This window comes from Dendropsophus ebraccatus, unplaced genomic scaffold, assembly GCF_027789765.1.
Source record: "Dendropsophus ebraccatus isolate aDenEbr1 unplaced genomic scaffold, aDenEbr1.pat pat_scaffold_1821_ctg1, whole genome shotgun sequence".
NCBI classification, from domain to species: domain Eukaryota; kingdom Metazoa; phylum Chordata; class Amphibia; order Anura; family Hylidae; genus Dendropsophus; species Dendropsophus ebraccatus.
Window position 1 is genome coordinate 16325 of NW_027209253.1, and position 12896 is coordinate 29220.

General features: G+C 40.8%; 1 pseudogene; it reads right to left on the bottom strand.

The window, feature by feature from the left end:
* Positions 1 to 870: 870 nt before the first annotated feature.
* On the bottom strand, positions 871 to 11752 carry LOC138775656 (WW domain-binding protein 4-like; annotated as a pseudogene).
* Positions 11753 to 12896: the final 1144 nt, after the last annotated feature.

Sequence of the window (12896 nt, forward strand, 5' to 3'; positions counted from 1 at the left end):
TATAAATACATCATGGTACTGATACACTGTCTGTACTTACCTTCACCAGATCTGCTACATGGCTGACAATCCACACACTATACATCCCTGATGAACCCAGCTATCTTTACCAGCACCAAGGGGGAAACGCGTCGGATGACCTGTTGATTAACTAAACTGCTGCTATAGATCTCAGTCTCTATCATAACATATGTTTGTTTGAACATTTACTGCACAGCCCTGTATTGTTATGTACTACACAGACGCATGACCATTACCTAATGACTAGAAGTGACAACATTATCACTTCTAAACAGACCGTTTCATCTATCAAGATTAGGGACAATTTCCGCTGGGGACTGAGGTTGCTTTAGGTCCCAGCGGTCCCTTAGAGTGAGGCAGGGTGTATTAGCCACCTATACCGGTGGACATACACCCACCTACTAATTTGTGTATCAGCTTATCTGCTACCTATATGGATGCTATTTTCCTTCCACCAAAATCTTTTCACTGTGTATATGGAGCACTTTTGTTTATCTAATAAAATTCTGTACTGCACTGCATCATCTAGTGTCAAGTCTACCACTTATGAATTTTTGATAATAATTTTTCCTGTTTGACGTACATAAGTGAGGACACCATCATCATACAAAGTTCATCTCTGGGGATCACATACTTCCTTTATTATATAGTGTATAGTTAGTTAGAAATATAGAAGATTGTCAGCAGAAAAGACCACCTGCTCCATCTAGTCTAGTTCTGAGTTCTTTGGGACATGGAGACTGGAGGCTGGCTGCATCCACCGTACACACACAGGAGAATCTGCTTTATATCTTTCTTTATTCCCTCAGAAGTCACCCACGATCATGTAGGACATTACACTAAAAGCTGCTGACCCCCAGATCTACTTTACACTAGTTGGACAAATAGGACCCCTGGTATCTCATTGGCCACTTATGAAGGAGCTGGGCTCCACTGACTCCACAGCCCTGATTACATCTATGCATTTAAAATATGAATGTCTAACTTTCTAAAATTGCAACTATATTAAAGCACATTATAGTACTATGTAGGGATACCTGGAAAAATAGTTACTTTTTAATTTTTTTTTTGTATATTGCTTCCCCAGCTGGCTAAAAATACAGGAAGACAGAATGTTGTTTATCGTTAGAAAAACAAGGGTCTGCTCTCCAGTAGAGTGACTGCTACTAGAGAAAAGAGAATCCACCTTTTGTATCTATAGCTTGTGTTTAGTATTACAGCTCAGTTCCTTTCACCTAAGCTGCAAAACCATATACAAAAATTGTGCTGTTTCTAGAAAAAGGCAGCCTTGTTTTTCTAATTTTAAACAGCCCCAGCAAAGTGGGTAACATTCAATACTGTCTAGTTCCAATGCAGACACAGAAACCATTGCATAGAATACATGTTCCTCACACCAAATGATAGAAGCCATCAAATGGAAATGGAAACCGATTGGTTATTAAACAGCTGCCTACAAAAAACAGGACTGCACTATTAGGAGTCATATTTCCTAATCATTTAGGATTTTCCAAGCTTGGCAGATAAAATAACATGAGTTTCATGATTAATAAGAGGATACATACATAATATATAAAAACATTCTACCATTCCCTGTGATGGTAGCAATAGTTAGGGATGGATTTCCGATGGGACATAGGAATTCCCATACATGATTGAAGCTCACCTTGTATTTTAGAAGAGGGGAAAAAAAAAAAAAAAGAAATGTAGAAAAAAAGTTATTTATTCACAAGCGCGCACACCCACACACACACACTTGAATCCTATAAGCTTTCAAACGCAAGTCCCAATGAATCTGTGCCCTTTACTGATCATTAAGTCTCTGACGTATGTTTCGAGATTTCACATTTTCTTGCCTCCTTCTCTTAAAGACAGAGGCCCCAGTTACTGAGTCACCAAGGGAAGTGATGGTTTTTTCTTTAAACTTCACTTTTGGCTCTTGTCCCACATCAGGTACAGAGACACCAGGATCACTAATTTCCACATTTGGTAGCTCCAAATCCACATTCTCACTATATGAAAAGAAAAGGATTGTATGATCAAGACTAGCATACAATTGTATGCTGGAAATCAGAGTAAAGATTTCTATAGTAAATTTATCTTAATTATAACATGTGTCTCTGATTTGGAAGTTAGGCATCTCTCTGGCATACTGTCACATCAATGAAACAATTGTTGGTATGGTAACAAAAATGTACTTTTCACTACAGGCAAATTTATTACTAGTACTTACTATGGGTCTTCCTCTTCCTGAACACTCTCCCATGCTCCATACGGATTAGCTTTGGCTAGCTTTTTAGCCTTGGATGGTTTTGGAGAAGCATTTTTCTTGTCATCAGTTTCCTCTTGTTTGCTTTCAGAATCAGATAACTCATCATTGTCTGACTTGGTCTCCTTTGTAGTCTGTCACAGACATATGTGATATGGAAATATTTCATTGCAACAAATAGAAAACAAAAAGAAATTCAAAGTGTAAATGAAACAGATGTTCAACCACATATAAGCTACAACAGGAAGCTACAATAGGCTATATTACTGCTTTCATAGAGAGTAGATATGTTCAAGAAGTAAAGAAATAACAGTAAACATGGCCCCAACGTGTGGAATGCCAAACTGTACCAATTAAACCCTCCACAGAAAGGGGCAGGTACCATACACAGCAAACAGGTTCCAGCAGTTTTCTATAGTCTTAATATTTCCAAATCTACACTCATCTATTTTCGAAATACCTATGTCATAATAGGCAATGCTGCTTGTTGTCTTTAGCATAGTCTAAATTCTGCCAGTCTATGATTTAAAGAGGTTGTCCAGGCAGGATTAGAAAAATATGGCTGTTCCCAAAACAGCACCACACCTGCCCTCAGGAAGTGTGTGGTATTACAACACAGCTCCATGAATGAAACCCAAGCAATGAATCCGAACTGCAATACCTCACAAAAAATAGAGTGCAAGAGTGGTGCTTTTTCTAAAAACATAACAAAAAAAAACGACAGCTATATCTTTTCTAACTCTGATAACCCAATTAAATCCAATACAGGCAGAAATAAGACAATTATGACAGCAGAAGTATTTTGCCAGGATGCTATTCCATACACACTGTCCCCTTATGTTAACAGGTTCATTATTTGCACTGGGTTACAATCCATGCCATATAATTTGGTGCACTCATGTGTTCAATGAGCCCTACTAACATATAGTAGCGCTATTTAATATATGCTGCCACATTCACAGTAATACCAAGAGACCTTAGTGGCTGCAAAGAAAACATGCCAACCAACATCAGCCCAAATGCTACAATTGCTTACAAGAAAGTAACTGTGTGTGTATTGAGGTCAAAGCATGCTAAAAAGGATATCAAGCCATAAAAAAGCAAGTTGAAGCTATTTTATTTGAAGGAATATTCCAGCGCTGTGAGCATAGGGAGCGAGACCTGCCATCTCAACCAATCGCTACCCAGGACACTGCTACGGCCAGTGCTTGTCTTGAAAGCAGGAAAAAGAAGATTGGATGACAAGACACAGCCAAACGGGAGCTGCAGGGGAGCAGCAGGAGACTGAGTCTAAGTAAGTATGTTTTTTTTTTTCTTCTTTTCTATTTCCCCCCCCCCAGATCCAGCAGCATATAATTGTTCCCCTTTCTCCTTGCAAAAAAAATAAAAATAAATAAATCTGTGTTACAATTGTCCTAGCTGTATGAAGGAACTATCTGCAGAGCAGGGAAGCTGCATCATCATAAGGAAGTTTAATTGTACTTGTCCTTACCCTGAAATGAATTTAGGAGCCTGTGCCACTGTAGCAGTCTCTGTGGTATCCTCAGATGGCTGGGACTCCTTAGGAGAAGAAGAGTCTCCTTTTGTTACTTCTGTATTTGCTGCCTCTTGCTCATCTGCAGATATCTTTACAGCATCTGTAGAATCTTCCTTATTATCATCACCAGAAAGCTGATTATTAAAGTCTTCTGGGTTGTCCCATCTGGATTCTGTTTAAATAAAACCTTTGTTGAAGACTAAAAATATCAAGTAATAAACAGGCTGTGGTACCTACAAGAAGCGCTTACCTCCAGTTTCAGAATTGTAGTAGTATGTGTAACCCTCTTCTGAGACTCCTTCTATCCATGCAGATTTGGTTTCCTTCTAATAAGATACAATTACATTGAATTAAAGCAGAGAAAAAAAGAAATTATGTATCTAATAGAGAATGGCAGATGACCAAATGTATGAACATATTACACATGACTATGTTCTCAATTTAGAGCTTGGATTACAACTGCCTTTATATTACATAATTCTTTTTACAAAAATTTTCAAGGGGTTGTTCCATGAAGGCAATCTTGTCCACATGCTTTATTGGGGAATACAGATGTAATAGAAGATACTCCCTATTCTGACAAGACATCCTATTCAACTACAGCTAGTCAAAGATATTCAATTTAGTCCCAATGACTAGTGCCATAGGTATTTGACATCTCTCAAGCACACTGCACACAGACTGAATGTGATTATTACATAAATTTGGGCCTGAACATTAATATAATCAGTTTCCTGTCATGTTCCCCACCAATAAGTTGAATGTAGTTGCTTAGACTCCCAAGCTGCCCAAACCATAGACAGCATTGGAAAGAGACAGGAACCCTTATTACAAACATATGTGTATGCTGCAGCATTTTAGAGGGATCATAGTTTTCATTTTAACCCAGAAGGAGACTTTCAGAGCAACTCAGAGGTGGCTTTAGGAAGGGTAACTGTCTATGTTTCAAGCTTCCCCTGTTTGGGCAACATGAAACTGGTGACAGGTTAATTTGAATCCCCCAGCTAGTAGCACTGCAGGGGAAAATGAAAGATAGAATTAATGTCAATGCGCTTTCCAAGTAATTAAAGATGGTTTAAAAATCAATCAATCAACCTCATTAAAATTAAAGGGAAACTATCAGCAGGTTAGAGGTATCAAACCACCTCATATCTCCCTATAGCGCACGGGGTGCTGAGGATGAAGGTAAGTTTCTTACCTTTTCCTTGGCGCCATTTCCATGCTATTAGGAGTTAATTCTCAATGCTACTTAGACGTATTTGTGCACCGGGGGAGGGACTACTGCACTCAGCCGGCCCAATGCACTGAGGGCGGAAGTTCCTGAGTGCATCAAAAACCTAATAAGAACTGAAGATAAACTGCTAATAACATGGAAATGGCGCCAAGTATGAAGGAAAGAAATTTACCTTCATCCTTAGCTGCGCTAGAGGAAGATATCAGCTGGTTAGATGCTTCTAACCTACTGATAGTTTCCCGTTAAAAATATAAATTCCCACCAATTCAATTACCTCTTCATTTTTCTCACAATATCCTTCAGGCTCTTCCCACCGGGATTCTGGGGGGAAAAAAAACCCAACAAGTATAAGCAACATATTGCTTTTCCTTATCCAACAGAAAAAAAAAAAAAACGAAAAACATGACAATGAGAAATGAACCTCTACTTAACAGGCAGATATAGGGGTACATTTAACATCCGCGCAATTTTCTTTGCGCTTGCAAAATTTGTACATGCTACGCAAAAACTTATAGACCTTGCTCAAAATTTATCATTAAGCGCACAGGCCTTGATAAATCTTGCACGCACAAACACCAAATTAGCATCCCATACCATCATCACTAGTAGAGATATAAGTTAGCAATAAAGTGGAAAATATTATCCTGGACAAGGAGCTCTATTTAGATATACAGAGATAAAGCAATATTTGTGCTGCAGCATTTCTTGCTGTTTTGATATTGATTATAATAATTATTTTCAATATTACAGAGTCTATAATGTTTTGTAATCGATTGTCAAGTAAGATACAGAAACCAAAACCAGCATCTGGTGATGGCCATGGATTCCATCCTATAAGCTACAATAATAAAAGGACTACAGGTGAATGAGCCTCCTAGCAAATGTGCACAAATACACATAATATTGGAAATACTCATACATAAAAACACACACATATACCTCCTGTCAATAAATTGTAGAAATATGGGTACCCTTCTGGAGTAAATGATTTTGTCCACTGCCTCTTGGCATGGTGTTTTTCTAAGGCTTCTATTTCCATCCTCTTTTGCTCATCACGTGCCCTCCTCTCTTCAATGGTTGGACCTACAGGGGCCAGGGGAGCTTAAAGGGGGGAAAAAATAAGTAAGGTATTTTACAGAAAAGCTAGCATCACAATATTGTGCATTGATGGTCCAAATATTTCCTTACAGAAAAAGAAAACACAACAAAATTATACAAATATTTTTGCAGTAAAAAGTAAACAGATACATAGATAACATTATTATGACCACCAGCTAATATCCAGAACAACAGCTGGTGCAGCACAGACAGGGAGTGAGGTCCTGGTAGGTAGCCACAGGTATCTGGGGCCATGTTGACTGCTTGGGGGGGGGGGGGGGTGCATGTGGCAGGATCCATGGAGTAAACATGACAGTTGAGGTGGTCCCACAGATGCTCAATTGTGTTAAAATCTGAGAAATTAGGGGCTGGGATAGTACTTGGAAGTCTTGGTCATGCTCTTGCAACCAGTGACAGACATTTCTAGTCATGTGACATGTTGCAACTGTCTTGCTGTAAAGGTGCCCACACACATTCAATAGCTAACAGCTGAATGATCATCCGGTTATCAGTCATCTCTCCTGCCCGCCCTCCCTATAGACAGGAGCAAGGAGCGTACAGCACGGCTGAGAGTGTATGGGTGTATTGCGATTTGGAAAAAATGGATTCAAACCCACCACAATGCGGCTTCACAGCAGGGTTGTCTGAACTGTTATTTTAGGCATGTCTGGTAGCCTCTGGCTCATTTTGTGATGAGCTGCTCCTTTGTAGTGTTGTTCTGTCCTTGCACACCTTCTTAGTTGACATTCATCACTCACTCTGCAGCTATTATATCGCTTATTCACAATGGTACCATTTGTCCACTCACAATAAACTTTTACCACAGCTGTTTTCACAATTCACAAACCACACTTTCAGAAACACTGCTACCCTGGCAAATCTAAAAAAATAACCCCATTTACTCATAACATCAATGAAGTATGTCTGCAGACATTGAAATTAGGAAGTGGTCATAGTATTGTAACTTGATTGTGTATAAGATTAACAACATTACCAACATATGCTAAACTGCCCAAATGTATATTATATATATATATTTTAATTTTTTTTTTTTTTTTTTGGGGGGGGAGGGGGGGGTGTTCATCCGTACAATAATCTTAACAAATGCTCTGCCCCTGTGCCCTACGCCTCTTAATAAAGACAGTAAAACTGAGGCTGCCATGCAATGACATAAATTCACCATGACCAAGGGAAAATTAGATGAATTAGGTGGAGACAAGCTCCCACTCCCATTGTAATCTTTAATAAATAAGAAGTTTAAAGAAAACAATAATCCTGCACAAAACCTTTTCCTGTACCTGGTTGTGTTCCTTCAAGTCTCTTTAGATCTTCTTCATAAGCTTTCAGTGCAGCTTCTTCCATTGCAGCAAACTCCTTGGACTTTTTTTCATCTTCTTTTGCCTTGGCCATACTTTTTGCTTAATCTGAGACAGAATGGATATTAAGTGAACAGTAGTTGATGTCAACACTTTGTCTACTAGAGACTGTCACTTAAAGCATTTGAAGTCTTGGCAATTATATTTCTTTATATTTTTCTAGTTTCTAAAGCACACCTATCATTTCACCAAACATCTGACGAATCAGAAGTGTGTACCAATGGGGGTTCGGGTGCACACGCTATGCCTCTTCATAAACTGCTATCATGAGCGTTCTAAAAAAATATAATGTAAGTCTATGGAACTTAACAGGAATTCCAAATACAATCTAATAGGGCCAGTGCTTTATTACTGATATAGAGGAAATGCTTCACCCTTTCTAACTAAATGTACGTGAGAAAGGGAGTTTCTGGTTTTAATAAATAATGTCCTTAGATTCATAGAACATAAACTATAATGATGAGGAACATTTATAAAATTCATATAAAAATTTAATTATTAAATTTTGAAATTTTTTTCTTTTTTCTGAGTCTGTACTTTTTTTCCAACCAAAATTAGCTCTGACTTCACAGCCCTGGTCTCAGCACCCAGATCCTCACCAGCACAAACTTCTGACATGGCAGAAGTTTGGTGAAATGATTCCTACGTTTTAAGGTAAAACTCCTCTTAAAATAAGGTGGCACAAGGTCAGACAGCAAGCTTTTTTTACCATGACCATTGCTTTATTTCAAAAGCTATCTTTTATGCATCCAATTGCATAGTGAGCTTCACTACTATTTCCCAGGTGCAGATCTTAAAGTGACTCTGTACCCATAATCTGACCCCCCCCAAACCATTTGTACCTTCGGATAGCTGCTTTTAATCCAAGATCTGTCCTGAGGTCCGTCCAGCAGGTGATGCAGCTATTGTCCTAAAAAACAACTTTTAAACTTGCAGCCTGTGCCAAACAGGAGTATCTGTGCCCTAACTTTGGAACACCCCTCCGTCCCTCCTCCCATCATTAGGAATGCCACTAAAACATTTACTCTTGTCTGAACATTGCACAGCTGCTTAACGATCCAGCCCATGTGCCGGGCTAACACAGCTGATGAATAGGAGGCAATCTGCCTGGAGCATTCCTAATGATGAGGAGGGTGGGGAGGAGGGACAGAGAGGTTGTGTCAGCCTAATGCATACACAATCTAGGCCACACCCATTGGGCGGGGAGCTGCCAGATTACAAGTTGTTTTTAAGACAATGACTGCATCACCTGCCGAACGGACCGCAGGACAGATCTCGGATTAAAAGCAGCTATCTGGCGGTACAACGGTTTGCGGGTGTCAGATTGTGGGTATAGAGTCGCTTTAATAAAGTCACTCTTCCTAGCAGACTCAAGAACACATAGGTGGCACTGGAGGATGAGACATCTCTCATCCACCCAATATCCTTCAGTCTGAGATGCAGTGCAAACAACTATCATAGCTTATATCTACTAGTTTGGTGTTATTAGGGCATCTTACAGATCTCTTAATTTATAGAGATTTGCCTCCACACTAGGAACTTGAGGCCTGTCACTATTGTAGATATAACACTGTACATTTAATCATCCTGTATTATAATATGGAATTGTGTTATCCAATTTAGGTCTTCTGTCCGATTCACTTCTTTTAGGAACCCATTGTACCCCACAAATCAGTGGTCTTATGTACCCATCTTCACTCAAGCAGGTTACCTCACTGATCTTCTTGATAACATTTTCTTTGTGATTTTTTCCCCTTTCATGGAACTCAATACTCTACAAAAAAAAGAACAACATGCCAGTCATTTATGGAATAAAGAGTAACACAGGAGCTTTTATATTCAAAAAATATAAGACATATAAAAAAAGAGACATAAAATACTGATAAAAATTAACTATACTTTCATGTGTATGACATTAAAGGGTAGTGCGGCACTAAACAATAATTCACAAAATAACACACATTACAAAGTTACACAACTTTGTAGTGTGTTATGTATGTGAATGGCCCCCTTCCCCATGCTTCCCCCCACCCACACTAGACCCGGAAGTGTGGTGCATTATACTCACCGCATCTCGTGTCGACCCCCGTCCACCATCTTGGGACAATGACGTAGTCTTCGGGAGGCCAGCCGAACTGCACCATCCGTCCCTCATGCCAGCTCCCCTCTGCCACGTCATCAGCAGCTCAGCCGCGATTGGCTGAGCATAACTGTGCTCAGCCAATCGTGGCTAAGCACAGTTATGACGCTGCAGAGGGTGGTCGGCATGAAACTAAATAAAGAGAGAGTATATACACTTCTATCTCGGCTGAGAGAGAAGGCAACACCAACTATTGGTGTCTGGTGTTATCTCCTCGTAGCTGGCACTCAGCTTTATTCAATTTGGACAGGGATAGTCACTTGGGAATAAGGTGGATAAAAAGGTAAAATTCACCTTATCACACACATTACAAAGTTGTATAACTTTGTAATGTGTATTATTTTGTGAATAATTGTTTAGCGCCACACTACCCCTTTAAAATCCTAAAGTTATTAACATTATAGAAAATATACATAGTGAGAAAATAGAAGGCTCATTGTATATAACCAAGTTTGATGAGCTGCTACCTACCGCAACTGTGTTTGCATATAAGTAACATATTAATGGCTTTGTCTAATTGTACTGTATAAAGGCTGATGCCGCTGTCATATGTCCTTCTTTATGTAATGCAGTTAGCGCTATTTTAGCAATTCGAAAATACATTTATCAGTCAACTACAGGACCTAATTGGAGACCTCACGGATCACTAGAACACATGCCCAGCAAACAAACACCTGATAGGTAAGGGTCCCTTTACACAGAAAGATTATCTGACAGATTATCTGCCAAAGATTTGAAGCCAAAGCAAGAAACAGACTATAAACAGAGATCAGGTCATAAGGAAAGACTGAGATTTCTCCTCTTTTCAAATCTATTCCTGCCTTTGGCTTCAAATCTTTGGAAGATAATCCGTGTAAATGGACCCTAAAAGATGTATTTGGTGAGAAAATCTCCTTGACAAGGGCAGCCATAACAATAGATAAGACAAGACATACCGGCTTATTGTCTGCAATCCAACACTTGCAATAGGTACAGAACTTCTTAGGCTGTGATTTCCAGTAGTAGTCAGCCCTGCAGAGAGAAAACAGAGATGAACTTGTCAGCAATCTGTCCATATATCATTGTACATACTTTTCTTTTCCAAGCAACATACAACACCTAGTGCATCCTTTTGAAAAAATTTTCTCTAAAGTGACACTCCAGTATGAGAAAAATTGTATTTAAATTAAACTATCACCCTAAGATATATAACTTTCTTATATAATGTTATTACCAATAGTTTTCACTCTAGTGGCTTTTCACTACTGACAGGAAATGGAAGGACTACAAAACTTGTTTGGCCCCCCAGCTCCCAGCTTATCTCTCTTGTGTCAATGCATCATCTCTAATGTCACAGGAGACATGGCTGCATCTCCCACCCCCCTGAGTGATTCACCAATTCACCATCTCTTACCAGCCCCTCTAGCCTACACCAGAGCAGGCAAGGAGTGACAGAAGCAGCTGCTGCAACTTCACTGATACTGTACTGCAGTGTATTTACGAAAATGATGCAGTAACAAAAGTAAATGATGCTAAACGGCAGAGAGAATCAGAGCCGGCACTGCCAATCTCACCTGCACAAAAACCGAAGCATAAACAGTATAACCAGTGTGATACAATACTGGATAAAGTCCTTATTGTGGGGCTCAACTTCAAGGATAAAAGATGCTTGATCATAATATGTACATGGACATGGGAAGGAAAAATGGCACAAATTAAATTTAAAAAGTTCATTACTAAACAACAACTTACATGTTGGTCTCCTTTCATGAATGTTCTCCTGTAACATAAAAAAAAGAAAAATAACTATGAAATACCATTGAAACTATATGTGATGTTAGGGTGGGGTAGGAGGGTCTGCGAGAACTAAGACTAAGATTCCTCCTCTTTTCAGATGTGGTGGTATTATTATTTATTTATAGAGCGCCCTTAAAGGGGTAGTGCGCTAAGAAATTATTCACAAAATAACACACATTACAAAGTTATACAACTTTGTAATGTATGTGAATGGCCCCCTTCCCGTGTTCCCGGAAGTGTAGTGCAGTATACATACCTGATCCATGTCGACTGACCCCGTCTGTAATCTTGTCAAAGACTTCATCTTCGGGAGGCCGGCCGACCTGCTCCTGCCTTCCCTTATGCCGACCCCCCTCTGCCGCATCATCAGCTGCTCAGCCGGGATTGGTTGAGCATAACTGTGCTCAGCCAATCGCGGCTGAGCACCGTTATGACGCGGCAGAGGGGGGCCGGCAGGAGCGGGTCGGCCGGCCTCCCGAAGATGAAGTCTTTGACAAGATTACAGACGGGGTCAGTCGACATGGATCAGGTATGTATACTGCACTACACTTCCGGGAACACGGGCTGGGTCGGGGAACACGGGAAGGGGGCCATTCACATACATAACACATTACAGAGTGTTTAATTCCAGAGTGTTATACAATAGATAGGGGTAACAAGCAGGAACAATACAAGATCAGAACACATTACATGAAGGCAAATGACAGACTGGTACATGGGGGAGGAGGACCCTGCTTACAATCTATACGATCTGGGTGTTCCATCAATGCTGCACCCCAGTATCTGTAACAGGTTTTCATTATGATTGGGGGGGGGGCGTCTACTGAGAAGTCACAGGAAAGAAAGTCTATAAACTGACTGCATCTAATACAGCGAGATCCCCAGCCGCTGTCTGTGCATGCTGGGAGTTGTAGTGTCACAGCTGGAGGAGACTGTAGCAGAGCTGTTATAAGACACATATACAGGGCTCCAGATGGCGACCAAAATGGTCGCCAATGCGACTGACTTTTTGCAAATGGCGCCCAGATTTATTAATCTGGGCGCCATTTGCGACTGGCCCCGGCGGCGGCGCGCTGTCTCTTAAGATGCGCGGCTGATGCGCAGCTGCCGGGGGTGTCCCGTCCTATCCCCGGCAGCGCGGCGCATCAGTGAGCTGCCTGGGGCCCTGACTTCCGGCACAGGAAGCGCACGTCAGAGACGCTTCCTGTGTCAGAAGTCACAGCCCCCGGCGTACAGGGAGCTCACTGATGCGCCGCGCTGCCGGGGATAGGACGGGACACCCCGCGGCAGCCGCGCATCAGCCGGGGACAGCGCCTGAAGAACAAGAGGATCGCCGGGGGGAGCGGGTTGTCAGGTGAGTTTGTGTGTTTGTTTTTTTTAAATATGGCTTAGCATAGAGGAAAGGGGGGGGGGGGCAACAATAATGGGGGAAGAGAAGGGGGGGCATC